Source organism: Nelumbo lutea, chromosome 1 (genome assembly GCF_056320005.1).
Source record: "Nelumbo lutea isolate HS-2025 chromosome 1, American lotus-T2T, whole genome shotgun sequence".
NCBI classification, from domain to species: Eukaryota; Viridiplantae; Streptophyta; class Magnoliopsida; order Proteales; family Nelumbonaceae; genus Nelumbo; species Nelumbo lutea.
In genome coordinates, this window is record NC_142684.1 from 116,231,366 (window position 1) to 116,252,652 (window position 21,287).

The 21,287-nt window shown below is 35.1% G+C and overlaps 1 pseudogene across 1 annotated transcript; it reads left to right on the forward strand.

Annotated features, from left to right (window-relative positions):
* The first annotated feature begins 1,770 nt into the window (after positions 1-1,770).
* Positions 1,771-10,713, forward strand: LOC148876974 (ubiquitin-conjugating enzyme E2 4-like; annotated as a pseudogene). The gene is made up of 7 exons (XR_016104975.1): positions 1,771-1,875; positions 2,165-2,287; positions 2,381-2,460; positions 9,550-9,664; positions 9,775-9,828; positions 9,928-10,056; positions 10,422-10,713. The product of XR_016104975.1 is annotated as a ubiquitin-conjugating enzyme E2 4-like (transcript).
* Positions 10,714-21,287: the final 10,574 nt, after the last annotated feature.

Consider the following 21,287-nt stretch of genomic DNA (forward strand, 5'->3'; position numbering starts at 1 on the left):
GATGCTGGGACACCTCAATTCGTACTCCTTAGGAATGCAGTAAAGGGCCCTAATTCAGGCCAGGTCTTCGGGTGTCAACCCACAAGGCAAAGACGCAAAGTGGCTATCAAACTGCGTAGGAGCGTCAAGCCCCACTTCTAACATAATGTCCACTTCGGCCTCATCATTTTCCCCGACCTCAGCCTCCTGAAGGGCCATGGCCTCCTCCACCACAACACCCTCACTCTCAGGCCCATCAACCTCAACCCTATGGGCACCAGTTTCGCAATCTACGAGCATGGTGGCCTCGGGGTGAGACCTTGTCTCGGACTCACTACCCAATATGTAAGAGCTAGACAAAGAGGAAGAACAAGAAGATGAGAAGGAAGATGAAGACATCTTACCGATTAGTTACACCGTAGGACACCTAAAGCACTAGTCGAGGACTAACTCTTGCTGAGCTCCTATGATCACCCACTCAAAATGACAAAGTAAAATGGCTCGCCACCTCCCCTTTTATAGGGAGGACTAACGATCCAGATATGCTCAAATCAACGACGCCAATTCGATGCCACACTTCGCATACACGTGACCTCAGGAAGACAAAATGACACATCTGTCGACCCATAATGGAAATGGCACAAGCATTGAACAAGCTGGTTCGCCCCATGAACCGGTCTTACCCTGAGTCAATCAACTCGAAGAAACTAGAGTTCCTCAACCAAGGACCTTAGAACTCTTCCACGCCCAGTCATAGTTGAGCACTACACTCCTCGACTTCGGAATAGGGGGAGTGGTGTTTAGGTGATGGTTGAGCTAGCCAAGGATGCCATGTAACCATTCCCCTCTTAGGCCCGTCAACGCCACGCGTTACGGAAGAGCACAACTAATAAGGAGTGTCCCACACAGACAATGAAGCAAACTCCACCGGGGAAAAGGAAACCTCCCGAAGACCTCGACGGACACCCTCATCTCAATAATCCCAAGAGCCTTATCCATCTGGAACACGAACACCCAACTATAAATAGGTATTCCCCACTCGAGGTAAGGGACTTGGAACTTCACTCTTTGAATACCTCTTTGCACTACCTCTTCAGCCCGGACCAACACTATTTCAACCTGCTAGGCTCAGCCACATCCTTCTCGATCCTATTAACTTAAGCGTCAAAATACCTACCCATAGAATAACTCTTTGGGCCTCTGACCTTTCTCTGGTTGCAGATCTCTATGTACAATTTCGTTCTTCTACCTAGACCTCATCTAATCTAATTGACAAGATTATGACTATGTCCTCCGCTCAGAAAACAACAAGAAAAAAAAGGTGCACTCCTTCTGTTTTATGGTTTTGTTTTTCCACCCATACAAGAGAAGGTACACTCTAGCGAATTATGGTTTTATTTCTCCACCAACGAGACCGGGGGGAGGAAAGGGAGATGAGCATAAAATTTTAAGCAAAAAAATTAGAAAAATGCAACCGACGTTTTATGGCCGAGTTGGGATCTGCTCCTCACGAAGGGCGCCTCACAACGACCTAGTACGGAAGATGTTGTCAATGCACGGTGAAATGTGCCTGTGACTCTGTGAGATCAGTGTGAGGCGCCATATATAAGGAGCATATCGAGTCTCAACCTGATGTCGTGGCATCACGCTTCCTGCCCAGAGTGGGAAGTTTTCCAGACCAAAATTACGGTTCCGAGAGACAGATCGACAGAGGGCTATTCAGGTAATTTACTACGCTTCTTATTCCATCTTCCTTCGCTTCACTTGCTTTATATTCACGTTCTGCAATATCTTTGGCGATCCCTAAAAAAACATTGCTCAACGGGCTTTAGGTGGTTTTTCTTGATTTATTCCTCTTCTGCTATTTATCGAAGTTGGTTGCAATTCGAGTTCGAGGTAAGTTCTTCCTCCGTTTCCCCTCAACTCTGGTTGCGTTATTTTTTTCAGATGTTGATTATTGTCCGACCCTGAAAACTTAAATTTTCTTCCACTGATGTGACCTCCGTTTTCTTGCTTTTTCCATATAATAAATTAATAATTGCGTGCAAATGAGTTTTGGATGGTTAGGGGGGTAGCTGGTGAATACTTTAATGATGAAAACGAACTGCAAAAGCTTCTGGCGATTAGAAATTCATCGTTTCTTTCTAATATTCTGAACTATATTTCTGGTTTGTGTCTCCACAAGGCAGTAGGTTTCCCAAATTGGTGAAGAAGAACTCAGATAGATAAACTGCGTTAAGATTTGAAGAAAGAAAGTTAGAGAGATGTGTTCACCCAGCAAACGAAGAGACACGGACGTCATGAAGCTGTAAGTCTAACATAAAACTTTTTTTCTTCTCTCCCTTCTGGATACTGGAATCTATAGACAATTGTAGGGTGTTGAGGATTGTGTTGATAACAGGGTGATGACAGATCATAAAGTGGAGACGGTTAACGACTCCGTGAGCGAGTTCATTGTTGAATTCAACGGTCCCCCTAACAGTAAGTTGGAAAAACGCTTCACCTTCGGCTTTCCGCCTTTCCCTTTTCTGCTACTATGAGTTTATATGAGTTTATAGAGGAGAGTTAGGAATAAAAAAGGACTTTATAGAGGAGGAAAAATAAAAACTCTCACGCTGCATTTGAGGGTGAATAATATGGCTACGTCTTAAGATACATGAGATTTTCCACATGTATCTTAAGATATGTATGTGGTGTTATGGACGCACGCAATCATAGGCAGTAGCACTTGGGAGACGCACGCACCATCACTAGAGAGGGGCCCACATGACAGTTCAGCAGGGTGGACTCATACTTATATTGCCACAACAGCTTTGTTCATCAATTCGTTAAGATGCATTATCCCTCATCCTTTATCCTTATCTTATCTTATCTTCTAGTTATGTTTACCACTAGAAATAGGAGTTGTGTTATCATTAGAAGTAGGAGTTGAGTTTGATATGGATTACCCTAGCCTAGTCGAATCCAATAAGGAATCCCCTTTTATAATCTCCTATTTAAGGAGTTATGAGTTGAAATAAAGGCATTCAGTTTTTTGACCAAGAAATGTGTAAGGAGAGTTCGGGTGATCTTTTGGACAAATCACCCACTTGGTTGCCACAATAGAGTTTGTACGCAAGGGGAAGGGCAAGGGAAAGCAAGAGTCTCTCCCAATGGACCGACCCGTGATGAGATCCTACGCCCGAGCCCATAACATTCTAGTATCTAAGCCTACCGTCATGGGGAGATTCCTTATTGGATTCAACTAGGCTAGGGTATTCCATATCAAACCCAACTCCTACTTCTAAATAAATTACCTACTTCTAATGGTAACACAACTCCTATTTCTAGTGGCAAACAGAACTCTTACTAAGAAGATAAGATAAAATAAGGACAAGGGATGAGGGATAATGCAGCCGGCGGCAAGTTGGTGAGCAGAGCTGTTGTGGCAAGATAAGTGTGGGCCCACCCTGTTGGGTTGTCGTGTGGGCCCCTCTCTAGTGCTACTACTGGATGGTGCGTGCGTCTCCTAAGTGTTGCTGCCTATGATTGCGTGCATCCATAACATGTAGAGTGTGTGAATATGTGATTTTGGGAAGATGTTTTCAATGCAGGGCTGAAAAGGACTGGAGAATACAGTAAACACAATTTTGTGAGAACCAAATCCGATTTCCAATGAAAGTCCATGGCTAGATCATTCCTTACCTTTTAGAGAGGAAGGAAACTCCGAACATTCATGCAACTCTTGTTTATGTCCCATTGTAGACATGTCCAAAAAAACAAAAATTAAATTGAACTTATGAAATTGAAGCGAAAATTCTGATTAATTTGATTCAATAATTTTGAAAATTTGAAAGTATTGATTTGGTTTTGATTAATAAATATAAAAAATCGGCAATTAACCAATTTATATATTATAAATGAATGCATATACATTATATATAATATGTATTATTTATAATATAATGCATTATATATTTTTAGTATTTTTATTATATATTTATATATTTATTTACAATAAATTTCTTAAACTATCTTATGGTTTAATTAATTGATTAACTATATTTTTACTGTTTACGTACCCTAAGTTTTTTAATAATTAAGTGATTACTCCTTCAGCCGTCACAATCCTCTCACATATCACACCATGTGACTTATATTTTAACAAAAATGATGCTTGATACCCTTTCCGTTACTGGAGTTTTTCTTCTTCCTGAGTATGACTACGGAGATAAAAGAGTAAAATAAGTAGTAAGGGTGACGTCTGAACTGGAGTTTTAATGGATTTTTCAAGGGCTTGTGGGATGGAAAGTTCCGTTTAAGCTCAGAAGTCAAAAGATAAAACACAAGAAATTTCTTCGTCATATAAGAGACTACTGATAGCTCTCCCCTAAGCTCCTAAAGTAATTTGCTCCAACCAAATTTAGCGGAATCTCAACTGGGAAGAAATCAGAGAAAAATCTTTTTCTTTGATCTCTGAGAGTCTTCATTCTGTGCGGTCATGTCTACAGAGGTGGTACTGCTTTAGCTGAAGAAAATAATATCAGGGGAATACTCACTCGTGGAAGTCAATATATTTAGTACAATGTCTAGGGGAATCTTTTCGAAGTCCTTACTAAGTATGTTCTGCCGATACGGCCTGTCAAAAGAGGTGCTTATGGCATTGTCTGGTATGTTATCTCTGTTCTTGTTTCATCTGTTATGCCCCTGATTGCAAAGGCTTATCTCTCTCTCCGTTTTGGCGCAACTCTCTCAGTCTCTTTCCCTCTCTCATTCTCAGAGGCTTCTTGCATTGGCTTTATGATTCAGCTCGGTTCTGCCAAGAATCATCTATGTTTTAGCTGGGTTACTAGAAAATTCTCATTTCTCTCTTTCCAAAACCTGAGTTTCAGTCGAGTGCATAAAATATCATCTTAGCAAATTGCAAAGGCTTATCTCTCCCTCCGTTTTGGCGCAACTCTTTCATTCTCTTTCCCTCTCTCAATCTCAGACGCTTCTTCCATTGGCTTTATGATTCGGCTCAGTTATGTCAAGTCTATGGTTCAGCTGGGTTACTAGAAAATTCTCATTTCTCTCTTTCCAAAATCTGAGTTTCAGTCGAGTACATAAAATATCATCTTAGCAAAAGATCTACAAGGGATCCAAAGGTCTTTGGGAAATCAGAACTTTTTTCTACACTTGGAGCTTAAAAGCAAAATAATTTCGATACATCTCTTCCATGTATCATTTATTCCTTGCCTCTTATTCCTAATCTTCTCATTACTCCAGCTCCAAACCCAAGAAAAACACATAAGCCATGAACCTAAACCTCCCTAATTTTTCTCATCGCTGTCTCAGGTAATTTATGATCATTATCAATTTCATCTGACTAAAAAAATAAGGGTAGAATAACCCAAAAATAAAATTAGAAAATAAAAAATGAACACAGATTGCAAACCCCAAAATTCGATGTTTATTCATTTGGGATTCTCTTGCTGGAGCTTCTCAGCGGCAAACCCCTATCTCAGCATCCCTTCCTCATGCCCAACGATCTTCTTAATTGGGTCAAATCCTTGTGCCCAACTGTCAAACGCAACTTCTGGTCGTTGTGCGGCGAGTGCAGAATAAATTATATTTTTTTAAATTTTAACAATTGAATTTTACTTTAAACTTTTGAAAAATAATAGAAGATAAATTTAACATTTCATTTTTTTTTTCATTAGTACTTAATAACGATATCATTTGTCAAAAAAACTTAAGGATACTTTAAACAACATGTAAACAATAAGAATAAAGTTAGGCGATTAATTAAACTATAAAGATAATTTAAGAAATTTGTCTATTTATTTATAATATATATTATAAATATAGAAAAAACCGAAAATAATAAAATTTATCAAAAACCAGACTGATGAATCCGTTAATCAATTGGTTTTGATTCAAGGTTTTTAAAAAACAAATGATACCAATTTCATTTAAAAAGTAGGTTCACAGTTCGATTAATCTAACTGTGAGCACCCTTAATCCTATTCCAACTTATTGCTTGTGACATGGGTGCAACTTGTTCTGTGTAAAGCACGTGTACAGGTACATACATATAAATGGGTAAAAATTTTAAAAGTATTTTCTTTTTTATTAATTTAACTCGATCATCAGTTTTGCAAATTAAAATGTTTTAATAAGTATCTTTTAGAAGTAATATTTTGCTTTAAACTTTTATGGATTCCACGTGAAGTCAACGCAAGCATCGGCATTGTATATGGTAGGATTTGAGTTTCATTGGAACGGAATCTTCTCTTTATCATTGCAACCTTTTTTTATTACCTGAAATGGTAATGTGCTTACCTGTTATTTCCTCTGCAACCACGTGGAGTCCACATTCCCCGCAACCATGTGGTTCACCAATCACCTAGTAGCCATACCCTAACAACACATTCACAAGGAGGAAAGATACAAAGGCAACAATAAAACAGCAAACGAGAGAAAACAAACTTAGGTGAAACCGCGGGCGGTACGCGCAAAGCGCGGGCCATGTTGTGCCGGTCCGTGGGTCATTTCGGGCCGTGCCGTTTTGGGGTTTGACCCGTTACAGCCCACAGCCCAAGTTTATACATATTGTGCCACGGATCAGGCTGGCCTGTAGGTCAAGTCTTGGGTCAGGTCAGGTTATGGATAGAGTCAAAGCTATTTATTTAAAATAATTGAAAAAAAATTAAAATTTTAATTTTATATAAATTTTAATGTATACAATTGCTTATATATACATTAATTAAATAAATTAGTATAATAAAATTGAAAAAAAATTGTTTATTTTATTAATATATTATATACTATATTATTATATAATTATAATTTATACAATATTATATATAATATAAATAATATATATGGGTCGTGTTGGGCCATGTTGGGCCAAGTCACGGGTTTTACAGCCTGGTTTACGCCTGTAAACAAACTACAAACAAAAAATTTAAAACCAAACTAAGACTACTTTGTGAAGGAAAGATACAAAGGCAACAAGAAAACAACAAACTAAAGAAAACAAACAATCAACAAGACAAGTACACAACCTAAAATCAAATTAAGTGGGCATTTAGCACCGGTGCTGGGAACACTGCAACGTTTTCTTATAAAAACTAGGGGTGCAAATGGATCAATCCGATCTGATCCAAGATCCAATCCTCTTTGGTTGAATTCGGATCACCCCTAGTTGGATCGGATCATAGGATCCTATTAGAAATTGGATCGGATTTGGTTTAACCCTATCTGATCCTAGAAGATCCAATCTGATATATATTATATATTTATAAATATAAGTATATATATATATGTTATTTATTTATAAATATATATTTTATATTATATTTTTATAAATTTATTATATTATTTTTTTTATAAAAAACATGTATATATATGGTGAAAATAATTAAAAATATATTTGTATTTTTGTTTTTATTTTATTTAAATTTGTATATTTTATTTTTCTTTTAATAATTTATTATTTTTAAGGAAAATAGGTCAGATCAGATCAAATCCAAAGATTTGACTTACCAATAGGATTCCAATTCAAATCGAGTCCCATCAAATCCGATCGGATAGGATCCAACATGAACAATATCGAATCGGATTTGAATATACCCTAATCCGAATATGATCCGATATGCTTGCATCCCTAATAAAAACGGTGTTGGGCATGAGAAAACGATGCTTATTTTTTGTTTGGAATTGGTGTTGCCACATAGGCTATTTTCTAAGAAAACAATTCTGGTTTTGTTTGGTACGAATCGGATTTGAATATACCCTAATCCGAATATGATCCGATATGCTTGCATCCCTAATAAAAACGGTGTTGGGCATGAGAAAACGATGCTTATTTTTTGTTTGGAATTGGTGTTGCCACATAGGCTATTTTCTAAGAAAACAATTCTGGTTTTGTTTGGTACTAATGTTGTAGAATCGTTTTTAACATTGGTCTATATTATCCAATGTCCAAGATAATGCCACATCATTGCATTGCTGGCTCAACACGTCATTTTCTTAGAAAACATTGAATTTGGCGTTCTTCCATACCACACTTTCTCGATTTCCGAGGCATGGTCTGGAGTAACGTCTTTTTTTTTTCTAGAAAAACTATACCAAACAAGAGGGTGTTTTCTGAAGCACTGCTTTCTCTGAAGTGGTGCCATTTTCTTAGAAAACGACATCCATGCCAAACATCACCTAAGACTACCTGAAGCTAACTAAATAAGAACACGAATAAGACACCAACGCTCAATTTGGAAAGAGTATAAATACAAATATCTACATTACAAATACATACAAAATAATACAAAATACAAAGTTGTGCACTCTTCATATTTGTATTTGCATTCCTTACAAACTGTGCTTAAGGTTGTATTTGGTTGGAGTACAAATTTATTTGCATTAGTACAAATGTATGGGAGTGCAAATGAAAAAAAAATGTGATTCTTGTTTAATTTTGTTTTATATTTTACTTTATTCTTGTTCCAATACTTCAGTACTGCAATCAAACAAAATAAGTTAAAATTTGAAGCAAAAATAAATCAGAATTTACACTCAAATCATTTGCACTGCTATGGTTTTGCATCAGTGCAAATTTATTTGCATTGCAACCAAACACAACCTAAGGCTCTGTTTGGAAAGAGTATAAATACAAATATGTACAATACAAATACATATAAAATAATACAAAAAAGGGAAATTATTGATTAGTATCCTGTACTTTGGGCCTACTACCATTTTGGTCTCTGAACTTTAAAATGTAACAATTTAGTATCTGAACTTTCAAAATATACCAATCCAATACCTGTCGTTAACTAGCCGTTAAATGACATGTGAAAAGACACAAATGCCTTTTGGGTGTCATCTGGTTTTCTTTATCAACCTTCCAAATGCACTCCTCAAAACTAAAATATTGTTCGTCGTCTTCTTCCTCGAGAATATGAAATAGAGGTATTAAGTTTTTTGTACAATTTTGCAAGGGAATGATATCCATCTCCTATAAAAACCAAATAACTCCCCTCAGCTAACAAATGTGACAAGTATTGAAGCCCCAGTGGTTTGGGATTGTTCACCTTTGCTTTGGTTCAATCTTAATTCCTGGGGAAGAAGATAATGAACAATGTTTTTAAGGATAATTTAGACGGTTTCAAAATTTTTAAATCGCACATGTCATTGGCACGTTTTGAAAACAGATACTAAATTGTCGCATTTTAAAACTCAGCGACCAAGTGGCATTAGGCCCAAAGTACAGTTAGATCAAAATCTCTTTTGAAGTGAATGATCCGATCGTAGGCCTTGGAAATATAGTTAGATCAAAATCTCTATCTCAATGTCCTTTGTCCATCTGTCACCTGATGGACGGTGCGCATTGAGCATAAAAATACACGTAGATAAACAGTGTTATTTTAGCACTATGTATACTTAATGTTTTTTTCTTCCATATTTCCCCAAATCATGGTTGTGGGAATCGATTCAGCTAACAAACCAACTAACTACCCCTCAGTTGGTCCTTTGATTGATTGATTTTTTTGGCTGGGTTTCAAAGCAAAAATGTTATTACGATGCTTATGATAGAAATCAAAATCACAGGTTTGTACAGCAGCGGAGTGTGGAAGGTGAGGGTACAGCTGCCGGATGCTTACCCATATAAATCTCCATTCATCGTCTTCGGCAACCGCATTTACCACCCTAACATCGACGAGATGTGAATAATTTCAATCCCCTCTCCGGTTTTGCTTGATTACTTTTATCAATTATCATCTAAATCTGCATCTCTTATATGATATTTGCATCTTTATGTATCTGCTTCAACAGGTCACGTTCCGTCTGCCTTTGATGTTATCAACGAAACCTGGAGCCCTATGTTCGGTAACCATTTTTCTCAATGCCAGCCTACTCTCACCCACATAACCCTACCATTTTTGGGTAATCCCTTGCGAATCCTGAGTACGTGATCCCTTCATGCAGATCTTGTGAACATATTTGAAGTCTTTCTTCCCCAGCTTTTGCTCTACCCAAATCCCACGGATCCCCTGAACGATGAAGCTGCGTTTCTGATGATGAGGGACCCGCCGATTTACGAGCAAATAGTCAAAGGTAAGACAAGTGTACAACTTGATACTTCTTACTCATGCACATTAATGACCTCAAAGCCCTTGTGACGAGAAGAAACAACCAAAGCCCAGCAAAGCTAGACGACATAGGTTAAGTTAAGGGCCTGAGGCCATGGAAGAAAAAGAACTAAGTTGCTCCGACTAAAGGTCCTTGACAACTTTCATTTGTACATAGTCACATTCGGAAAATAAATTGCAAGTTCCTAATCTAATGGATGGTCAGGATCTAAGATGACCGCCCGCCCAATCATTCAGGTTAAAGCATCCTACAAGTGCTACATTCCTACTGCATTTCCAGGCAAGATAAAAATTCTTGATGTCAATCCTTTTCCTTGTTCATGGCAACAGAGCACTGTGCCCGGTACGCCAAGGCAGATGATATCCAAGGCCAGCATCAGAAAGAAGATGATGAAGATGAGGCTGATCATGATGACGACGATTACAAGTCAAGTGAAGACGAAATGGACATTGAAGGCATTTAATTAGCTCGGACTATTTGTAAGAAATTTGTAAGCAATTGTGTGATTCACATCCACCAAACATTCTTATACAAAGTGGAAGTATTATCACATTCTCATTTGACGTCGGCCAAAGCATAAAGGCTGACAATGACCAACAGAATTTTCTGATGCGGGTCAAAGCATAGAGGCTAACATGACCAACGGAATTTTCTAACGTAGGTCAAAGCATAGAAGCTAACATGACCAACGTAATTTTTTACATGGGTCAAAACATAGGGGCTGACATGACCAACAGAATTTCTAACGTGGGTCAAAGCATAAAAGCTAACATAACCAACAAAATTTCTGACACTGGTCAAACCATAGACACTGACATAACCAACGGAAACCATCATGAATATCATCAATGAAATTGGGATTTAAATGCTTCAATCAAATTATGAACTAGGGAAGCAGAACACCGAAGTGTAAGATAAACACTTGGAGAGATTTTTGAAAGATAGGGCAATGGTTTGCACGAAAGAGTTCGAAATAACCAACATCTAATCAAAAGGATATGACGTGATGGTAGAGCCAATATAGAAGTTGGGTATGTACTAAAAATGTTAAGATATCTTAAACTATGGTATAAAAAGTATTCAAATATCAAGTAATGCACAAGGATTATGAAATAATGGAATGGTAAGAAGGAAAAGCTTCAAAATTCAATGGTAGAAGTGCCTTCAAACTTAACTCATACGAGAGTAATCATGTCCAAATGGTCTGTCTAGTTCGCATTAGATGAGAGTGTGTATCATCTCTTCAAGGATCACCCCTTAAAACTCATTGGGTTCAAAAGTATGTGAGATAGAATTGTGAATTGTTGAATAAGGGATTTATTGTAAGAAAGGCTTTATCACAAGGGGTCTACCTCAGTCTTTTTTTCTCTTTTTTTATTTCTTCTCTTTTTTTTGTTAACAAAAATTGTAGGCTATGAAGCTGATACTTCAATGGAGCGAGTGATGATTATGATCCTTCATCGTCAGCCAAATAAGTCTATCAAGTACTGATTTGCCAATTTTTCAAAGATCAATGAGGTCTCTCTTATTAGGACGAAATGCGGTCTGGTATGGAGGTTATAAATGATGAGTTAGAAGGCCCAAATAACAATTAATGGGAGGCATCAAATGCATGGATCACCTCTTGGGAAATTCGACTCAGGGTTTGCTCTCATCATCATATTTTCATCATCATTTTTTCCCATTTTTTTATTTTTTATCAAGGCTTTTCTTCCTATCCATATGGATGGAGATTGCACTTCATATTCTTCATCAACATGAATTGTGCCTTCTTATTGATCAGGGAGGGCTTTATTTTGGGATGAAATATAAATGGGTAGGGAAAATCAAAACTACATGTGGGTGTCATCATAAAAGCTCCCGTAATGATAAAATCATATTAACTGCCCTAGCTTCTTCTGATTGCTTCTTGATTTTTCGTTTGTCAAATCAACATTTGCACTGATCTTCCTTTATAACTGCCCCACTTTACTTGAGTATTTCATTCTCAATAAAGCTACAAAAAAGTTCTTTTTTCTTTTTTTTTCTTTTGTGCGATTGCTCTAATCGCATTCTACTTATTTTGACCCCCACTTGTTGGAAGGTGTTTATTGTGAAGAAAAGACTGATAGGAAGGCTCAAAGGGCCAAATAGGGGATTTCACTACATATTATCAGGATTGAATGCACAAGGTCAAACAAGCAGCCAATGATGGCCTCCCTTCATTTCATTATTGACTATATGTTGTATATTGAAGAAGCATATGTTAAGCGTAGTATATGTCGAGCATAGCCCCTAGGGGATTTTCCTTCATCTTTCTCTCTTTCTTTTGTTTTATTTTTTCTTTTCTCTCTCTTTTTTTTTCTTTTTTTTTTGTTTTCTCTATTTTTTTTTCTATTTCTCTTTTTTTTTAGCCCTTTGATGATCCCTGAGATGCATTCTGTGGGTTTGGCTAGTTTGTCGAAAAAATGTCTAATGTATAAGCTCAACTGGTTAACTAGTGACTTTTGTGAACTTAAGGGGTCAATGAGGAAAGAGGAACAACCGAGGATGACCTCCAGTCCTTTCTTTAATTAATCGATAGAGCACTAGGTTAGGATGGTGCCTTAATTCTATGCCAGCTCAGGAAATATTCAAAAGGGATGTAGCATTCTTTGGCGGCTGTAATTCTGCCCCAGTTTGGACAAAAATGATGGCTTTATTATGGGTTGGGAGGTCAAAAGAAGTTCAACCATAGAGCTCTTAATCAATAACTAACTTTCTTCGGGCATGCTTTTGAGACTCTGAAAGGAAACAAACTCTACCTTCTTCTGTGGGTACCGACCCTAAATGGACTAGTCACTTCTCTTATAAGAATTTCAAGTAAGGGAGAGAGAAAATAGTAGAAATAATACTTTATTTATGAAAGTGGTCGAACCCATGACGAGCTACTCTGCGTACCCCTTTGAAAGGGATCAGGCTGGGCATAGTTCAAAATGCCTTGGAATGGCAAAGAAGAGATAATAGCAAACTAGATGCAATAACAAAAAGAAACTCTCAATGGTTGGAGATAGGGTAAAGAGCATTGACCCCCTATCTTAGAGATTACATTCGAATTCATGTAGTTGGTTTGACATTACAAATGATACTCAAAACTAACCAAAGAGGACATTCAAAATATGTTGATGAAAGAGAGGACTTAGTTCAAAGATGACTTTTGACACTTAGAAAATGCAATGAGACCTTGATCAATTAGCTTTTGAATTGCAATCTTGAGCTGATGACAATTGTTAGTGTCATGCCCCGGGCTTCTATGATAGTCACAATAGGTATTCTCATCGTAATGCTTTGGTTTATGCACCAAGGGAGGTCTCTCTTCAAGCAACTCCAGATATCCATCATTCAGCAAGGCATGTAACAATTGAGAGTATGAACAAGGAAGTGGGGACAACTCCTTTTCTGTTTGGAGAGTTTGTTGCATCCTTGGGGTGCGTTGTTGTTGACCTGAACGTGGACACACTAGAGTAGGCACCCTGAAAGAAGGATTAGATGGAGTTGTGGCTGCAAAGCTAGTTGGGTGGCCAGGTATGAATTGTACTTCACTCCCTCCTTGATGCTTGGTTCCAAACTTCTTTGGCTTAGAGGTGGTTGCCCCTATTCCAACTAGAATGGATTAATCCGTCCATGCCTAAGAGATTCTTTGATTCTGACAGGTCCTTTCACCACTTCATTGAATTCCTTAAGCGACTGTGCAACCAACAAAGTATGGTAGGGATCTTTCAAAGTCTTGACAAAAAGCCTAACCATTTCTTCTTTGGGCATGAGGTGTCACAATTTGGATGCCATTTCACACCACCAATAGGCATAATCTATGAAAGACTCTCCAAGATTCTGAGTCATGGACTCAAGATTTGCTTTATCTGGTACTAATTCCATGTTATAAGAAAAGTGGTCTAAGAATGCCTTAGATGCTCGTTTCCATGACTTCTTTTTCTCTTCCTCAAGATTGGCAAACCACATTCTAGCACTCCCAGTCAAGCTTTTCCGGATCATCTTGATCAGAAGCTTCTCATCAAAACCATACTGAAACATATCCCCACAAATGATTTTTAAGTGAGTTTGCGGACAACCTTTTCCATCATATTTATCAAAATCGAGCATCTTGAACTTCTTGAGCAATTTGGCATCCGGGTACAAGCATTACTGCTTAAATATTCCCAAATTATGGACCCCCTTTACTTGCCTCATCTCTTCCTTCAACTTTTCTACATCATCCTTGAGGTGGGTTTGGAATAAGGAAGGTGGTGTAGTGAACTTGGGATCGTCCTTGCCAAAAAGGGTTTGAGAGGGTTGAGCACAGGATTGTCCCAGGAAGCTGAAGGTTGGTTGACATGGGGGTTGATAGTAGGATTGTTTAGTAAAGCTATGAGTTGGTTAGGAGGAAGGCTAATAGTAGGGGTGCTCTATGAAGCTGAAAGCTGGTTGAGGTGGAGGCTGGTGTGACGAAGAAGTGAACACAAAAGGGGGAGGTGTAAAACGAAGATGATGTGAAAGGTGGGAAAGTTGTTGATGTGCTCGGAGGTGTGAAAGCCGAAAAGGTTCTCACTTTTGATGGACAAGTGCTTTGATCTGTTGGGGAAGAAGGAGATGGTCCCAACTGAGCATGCTCCTTGTGAAATGTCGCGAACTGGACTATTGCATCTTTTAATTACTCTTGAAGTTTGAGGTATTCAGTGTATGGAACCGAGGCAAGTATGTTTTGGGCCCGCCGAAATAGACAAACCTATAAATGAGGAGGCAATTGTAGGATCATTCTTGACTGAGTCTTTTGCCATAGCTCGGGAAACCGATCGGGTTACTACACAAAGGGTCGAAGATTTAAGATTCCCAATGGTGTCGCCTTGTCAACATAACTTAGTTAGCAACTCCTTTCTCAATTTTTGCTCTCTCTCTCTCTCTCTCGCTCTTTCAATTTTTTTATTTTTTTCTTGAAATTTTTGAATTGTTTTTTGAATTTGAATTTGAATTTTTATTCCTTGATATTACCCTTTTCTTCCCCTCTCTTTTTTTTTGGATTTTTTTGTACTTTCATTGAATATAGAATTTCCTCCTACTCCTCTTTTTTTTTTGTATTTTGGATTTTTTTTCCTCTTATTTTCTTTTTTTTTATCTTGGATTTTGGATTTCTCTCATTTTCTAGTATTTTACTTTTTTTTCTTTCTCTTTTTTTTATCTTTTGGATTTTTCTTTCACTTCTTTTTATTTTTTTGAATTTTGGATTTTTCATTTCATCATTGTTTTTTAATGTTATTACTTTTATTTATTTTTTATTTTTCTTATTTTTTTGCATCTTATTTGGATTTTGGATTTTGGATTTTTTTGTCTTCTTTGGTATTTTGTATTTTTTATATATATTTTTTTATTTTTCTTCTTTTTTCATTTTCTTTGGATTTTGGATTTTTTGTTTTTCTCTTTTGTGTTTTTGGATCTTTTTTTTTTTTACTTTTAATACCTTTCATTTTTGTTTATTTTGAACTTTTATCTTATTTTTATTTTACTTATTTTTTTTGAATTTTGATTATTTTATAATTTTTTCTTCTTCTTTTTTTTTTTAATTTCATGTTATTACTCTACATAGATCTACATTTTACCATTTACTTATCTATTATCATTTTTTTGACTTGTGACTCCTTGAGTGATTTAAGGTGATTTTATTTGTTGTTTGTTTTTTTTTTTATTTCTGGTTTTGACTTTTTAAACTTTTTTGTTTTTTTGTTTCTGTTTTTTATTTTTTTTTTCTTTTCCTCTATTTTTTCTTCTCTTCAGATCTTTAATTCATAGTTTTTTTCATGTTTTTATTTTTAAATATTTTTTATATACTTGTGCTATAACTAACTTTCTTAATTGCCCTAAAGAAATATTCAGGATTTCTCTTATTTAAATTATCTTGTTTATTTTTTGTTTTCTTTCTTATTTCTTTTTCTTCCTTCATTTTTACATTTTTACATTTTTCTTTTTTTCTTTTCTTTTTCATTTCCGTTCCTTATTCTTTTTTGTATTTCTATTTTTTCTGAGTTTTTTAATTCCTTGTTTGATTTTTTTGTTTTTCCATATATCTTTAATATTTTATATCTTTTTTTTCCTTACACATCACTTTATTTTTGTATTTTTTAGAAATTTATTTTTCTATGTTTTTTTCTTTCTTTACATTTTCTCTTTTTTTTTCATTTTTTAAGATTTCACCTTTAATTATTCTATTTTTTTGGATTATCTTTTTATATTTAATTTTTAATTGAATTCTTTTAAGAAGATTTATTTATTTATTTATTCCTCTTTACTTTTTTCTTTTACCCGTTTTTTTATTTTGATTGTATTTCTATTTTTTCTGAATTTTTGAATTCTTTATTTCATTGTTGTCTTGATTTTTCATATATTTGTATGTTCAATTTTTTTTTCCTTTTTAATTATTTAATTTTTTAACAGTTTATTTTGGATTTCAAGAAGTTTGTTATTTTACTCATTTTTTACTTTTTTTATATTATCTCTTTTTCTATTTTTTCTTTCTTCCCTAAAAAAAATCTTGCCCATTGCTTTTTCTATTTTTTCTTTCTTTACTCTCTTTCAATTTTTACTCTATCAGTTTTTTGAGGATTTTAGATTTTTTTTTATTTTTTTTGGTTTTTTTTTATTTTCTTTTATGTGTATTTCTGCTTAACTAAACCTTACTACCCCTTTTTTATTTCAATCATTTTTTTTACTTGTTTTGTTTTATCCTTTTTTATCCTTTCTTTGTTTTCTTTTTCTTTAAACTTGACCTTTATGCTTATTTTTTGTTATTTTTTTCTCTTTTGTTTTTTATTTGTAATTTTATACTTTTTTTTATTTTTATTGTTTTAAATAATTTAATTTTTATTTTTTTCTTTCTTTTTTCCTTTTCTTTTCTCTTTTTCTCTTTTTTTATTTTTTTATTTGTTAATTTTTCATTTTTATTTTCTTGTAGGTATATTTGTGCCTAACCTTCCTACACTTTTTGAATTTTTTTCTTTTATGATTCTTTTCTCTTTTTTTAACTTTTAATTTTATTGTTTTTTTATTTTTTATCTACCTATATTTTATCCTATTGTTCTGTTCCTATTTTATTTTTGTTGGACTCTTAACATTTTATCTGTTTTATTTTTCTTTACAAGGAGGATTTGAGGTTGAGGATGAAGTCGATGGAGTGGATTCCATCGAACTCATCCCCGTAGACCATCCGTCTTCAACCCAATCTGATCCGAAATTTGCTTCTTGCTCCTATGCGATAATTAGAGTTTAATTTAGTTCAGTCGTAAAATGGATAGTAGATTGAATTAGTTGCTCTTGAAGTTTATTCATCCCCTTTTTCTTTGAATATGTTAGCTGATATGTTTTAGTCTTTAGTCCATTGCTGTACTGCATGTTGATGCTTGCTGATCTTCATCCAAAATTTATTTGTTTAGCTAGCGACAGGTTAACTATTCTTCTCTTTCTTTTCTTGAATCTGAACTAAAGGATCAGGTGGGAGGCAGTTACCAAGTTATCATTGATCTTGTATATTGCTGGTTCATCTGTTTCCCCAACTTTTTGGTGACTAACATTGATAGCCTGTAAACAAAAAGAATTATCTAATGTTTTGTAAAACTGACTTAATTAGAAATCCAAATAATTATAAGCACTTGAAATTTTAAAACAATTTTGGCCCAACAACCATAAAATGTCAGACCTATAGTCTTTACTTTCCACAGTTTTTTCTTGTCAGCGTCCAAAGAATTTCATAAGATCCATTGGCCATCACAGAAGAGAATGAATAAGACAGCTGATCAAACTGGCTTACCTTGAGATGACCCTTTTTCATGGAAAACCCATTTTCTAAGCTCAATCACAAACTCCTAATTACCAGATTTCTCATGTTTGTCATAACAAGGTATATTCATGAATTTCCAGCATTGCACAGGACAATCATTTCAAACTATCGAGGGCTTTTTGTCCAACATCAAGATAAATCCAGTAATATATATACCATACTTTTAAGATCAAAAGGAGATAGTTGCCTTTTTTTCCTTTACACCACAAGATAGTCTGGAAGTTAAAAGCATCTTTTAGTTATAGAACTTCGAGTCCTCAAGAATGTAAAGAACACCTCTGCATAAAGGATTGTGTTTGGATATAAGATTGTTTTCAGTAGCATTGATATCCCTCTTCATCATGAAATGCTTGCTTTTCAACATTCAATAGTTGTTTAGTAAACCACTTAACACTGAATAATTGTCTTAACCATTCTGATGCAAGTTCATCTCTTAAAACGTTCAGAGCTTTTTAGGATTTTTTTGGACCATTATACCCCTGCACATTTGATGATCTCCAAATCATTTTGCCCCAAACAATGGTTTGAGTCCAGAAGCCCCAAATGACTTGCAAAACACTTGCTCTCACTTGCCATTCTCTTCTCCTAGTCCTGTCACACCTTGCCAGCTTATGACAATGACCAGATCAAGCTTTGACAAACTCTGTTAGTCTCCTTATATCCATTTAAAGGTAGTTGAAAGTAGAAATCCTAGACCTTCGGGTATGTATGAAAATAGAAAATTATGTACTCATTTATTTTCATAATATGGACTTATATAATTATATATTTTATATATTATATTTAATAATTATTATAAAATATAAACATGTAGCCAGGACCAACATTGGGAAATGGCCTATTTTATACATTTTTCAAATAAATATTTATATTTTGATTAAAATATATTTACATTTTATGGATTTTTCTATAATTTTTACTGTCTTCAATAAAAATATCATAAATAACGTTTAATGTGTGAAAATAGAAAAACTATATAATTTTCAGTGGCAATAACACTCATACTAACCAAGAATGTTCATTTAGTGGGGCAAAACTGTAAAACAAATATTTTTTCAGATGCTCTAGCATTTATAGAATATCAAATAGTTCCACTACGTTCAGAGCTCTGGAAAAGCACAAAAGCTGTTTCTAACAGATCGTGAGTTAAAAAAAAATTGTAAAAAAAAGGGTCATTACCCAATCTTGGTCCCAACTATCTAGGGTCATGAGAGGGTAGACTGGACACAATCTAGACTTTTTTCACAAAGTGGCCGATCATTCTTACGCTTACCGGCCCGAGATTTTACTATTATACCAAATAATGGCCCCTTCCTAAAATATCATGAATTTCTATTCTCAAAAGTTTTCGCTTTTTAGAGATTAGATTTTGGATTGACCAAATGCCACCATGTATTCCAACCATGGTAGGAGCCAAAGTTTAATTGGGACCCAAGCAGGAATTTAGACATGTGTGTATTAAGTTGTCTGTGTCATGTGTAATAGAGAGATCAGTTGGGTCCACTTAAAAAACCCAGCATTAGAGGTAGGGGTGGCAATGAGTCGAGTCTTTTACAAGCTGTTTGAGTTAGGCTTGGTTTGGTTTCAGCCAAGTTTAAATTCGAGCTTGAATCTGGCTCGATTATTAAATGAGTCGAGCTCGAGCCTATTAAAGTTTGGCTCGTGAGGCTCGCGAGTCGGTTCGAATATATATAATTTTTATTTTTATAAAATATTTTTTCTAAATATTTTTATAAAATATAAAATGAGCCGAGCCGAGCCAAATTCAAGCTTATGAACTCTTGACTCGAGCCGAGCTCGAATTCAAGGTTCTGGCTCAAACCGAACTCGAACTCAAATTCGAGCCTTGTAGAATAGTTTTGAGCTGAACTCGAATCCATCCCTAACGAAAGGATTTTGCAGGTGCAACTAACGAAAAATGAAGAAAATAAAAAAAAGAGAGGGAAATGATTTCAGAAGGAGGTCGATGGATAAGTCAAACATCAAATAGAGAACAAAACACAGGTCACCAGGTTACCTATATATACAAATTTCCAGTTTATCCAGTGTACAATCCTGCCACTTAGGTCAAATACAAATTAAATTTTTGAGAACTACATTCATGATTTTTAAAGCTGTGATCACAATGTTGCTCCATAATAATAAAATTGGCAATTGATGTCAAGACCATACCCCCTAGCACAGTTCTGGTTGTCGAGGTTGGATTTAAAGAAAACTATCAGCTCACATAGGTTCCCTTCACTTTCCAACTATCCTTGTGACTAGTAATTTATTACTTTTCTTTTTCCTATTCCTCCCCAAATTTCTGGATCAATCACTCAGCACTCTGTAACCCTTCAAGTTGAGTTGCCTCAGTCAGTCAACTAGGTGATACTACTCTTCAGTATGACACACAGAAATTCCCCAAGGAACGCCAACTTATCAGCTACAAAAGCTAGAACTTTGAACAAAGAAAGCAGAAATGAAAATTAGATAAAGTGCTTACACAGGATAAATAATTCCATTTGCACCTGTAATTGAACCTAGAGAAAATTTCAAGCTCAAGGTGGGAATCAAATTGACTTTACGTCCAAAACATTTTTTTATGAATCACAACACTACACACAAATTTTAATTAAATAGAAATGTCATGTACCCTGGTTTAATATATGTCCTTAGTATACAATCACATTGATATTTACTGGAATGGTTTCCCAAACAGGCATACACATTGACACAAACACACATAGAATCAGGAAAGAAATGTAATGAACTTCAAGAGTCCCATTACCAAAACAGATGACCAAATAAGATAACCCAAATTTTAATACCTACTTGAGCTTCCAGCCGCTACTCTAGGAAGCAAAATTATGGCATCTTCAGAAAATTATTGATAGGGAGTAGGGGTGTAAATGGATCGAATTCGAAACGGATTGAATTCGAATCGGATCAGGAAATATTCGAATTTGAATCCGATTAGAAAATCCGATATCTGAATTCGATTTGATATCTGATGGATATTAAAAATTAATATCTAAATTTGAATCTAATTAAATATTCAAATATTCGATTCAATTCGAATTCGATTAATTAATTATTTTAGATAATTAATAAATATATAAAATAAATATTTTATTGATATAAAGTATATAAATATATAAATTATTATATATATTATATAAAATATTTTATATATTATATATAAGAATTAAATAATTGATCGAATTCAGATATTTATCGAATCGAATCAGGTCATACCCGAATTCGAATCTGATTAACTATTCGGTAAGAATAGGATATTCGAATTTGACCGATTAGATATTTGAATTATCCGAATTCGATTCGATTATGTCAAATATCGAATTCGAAATCGGAT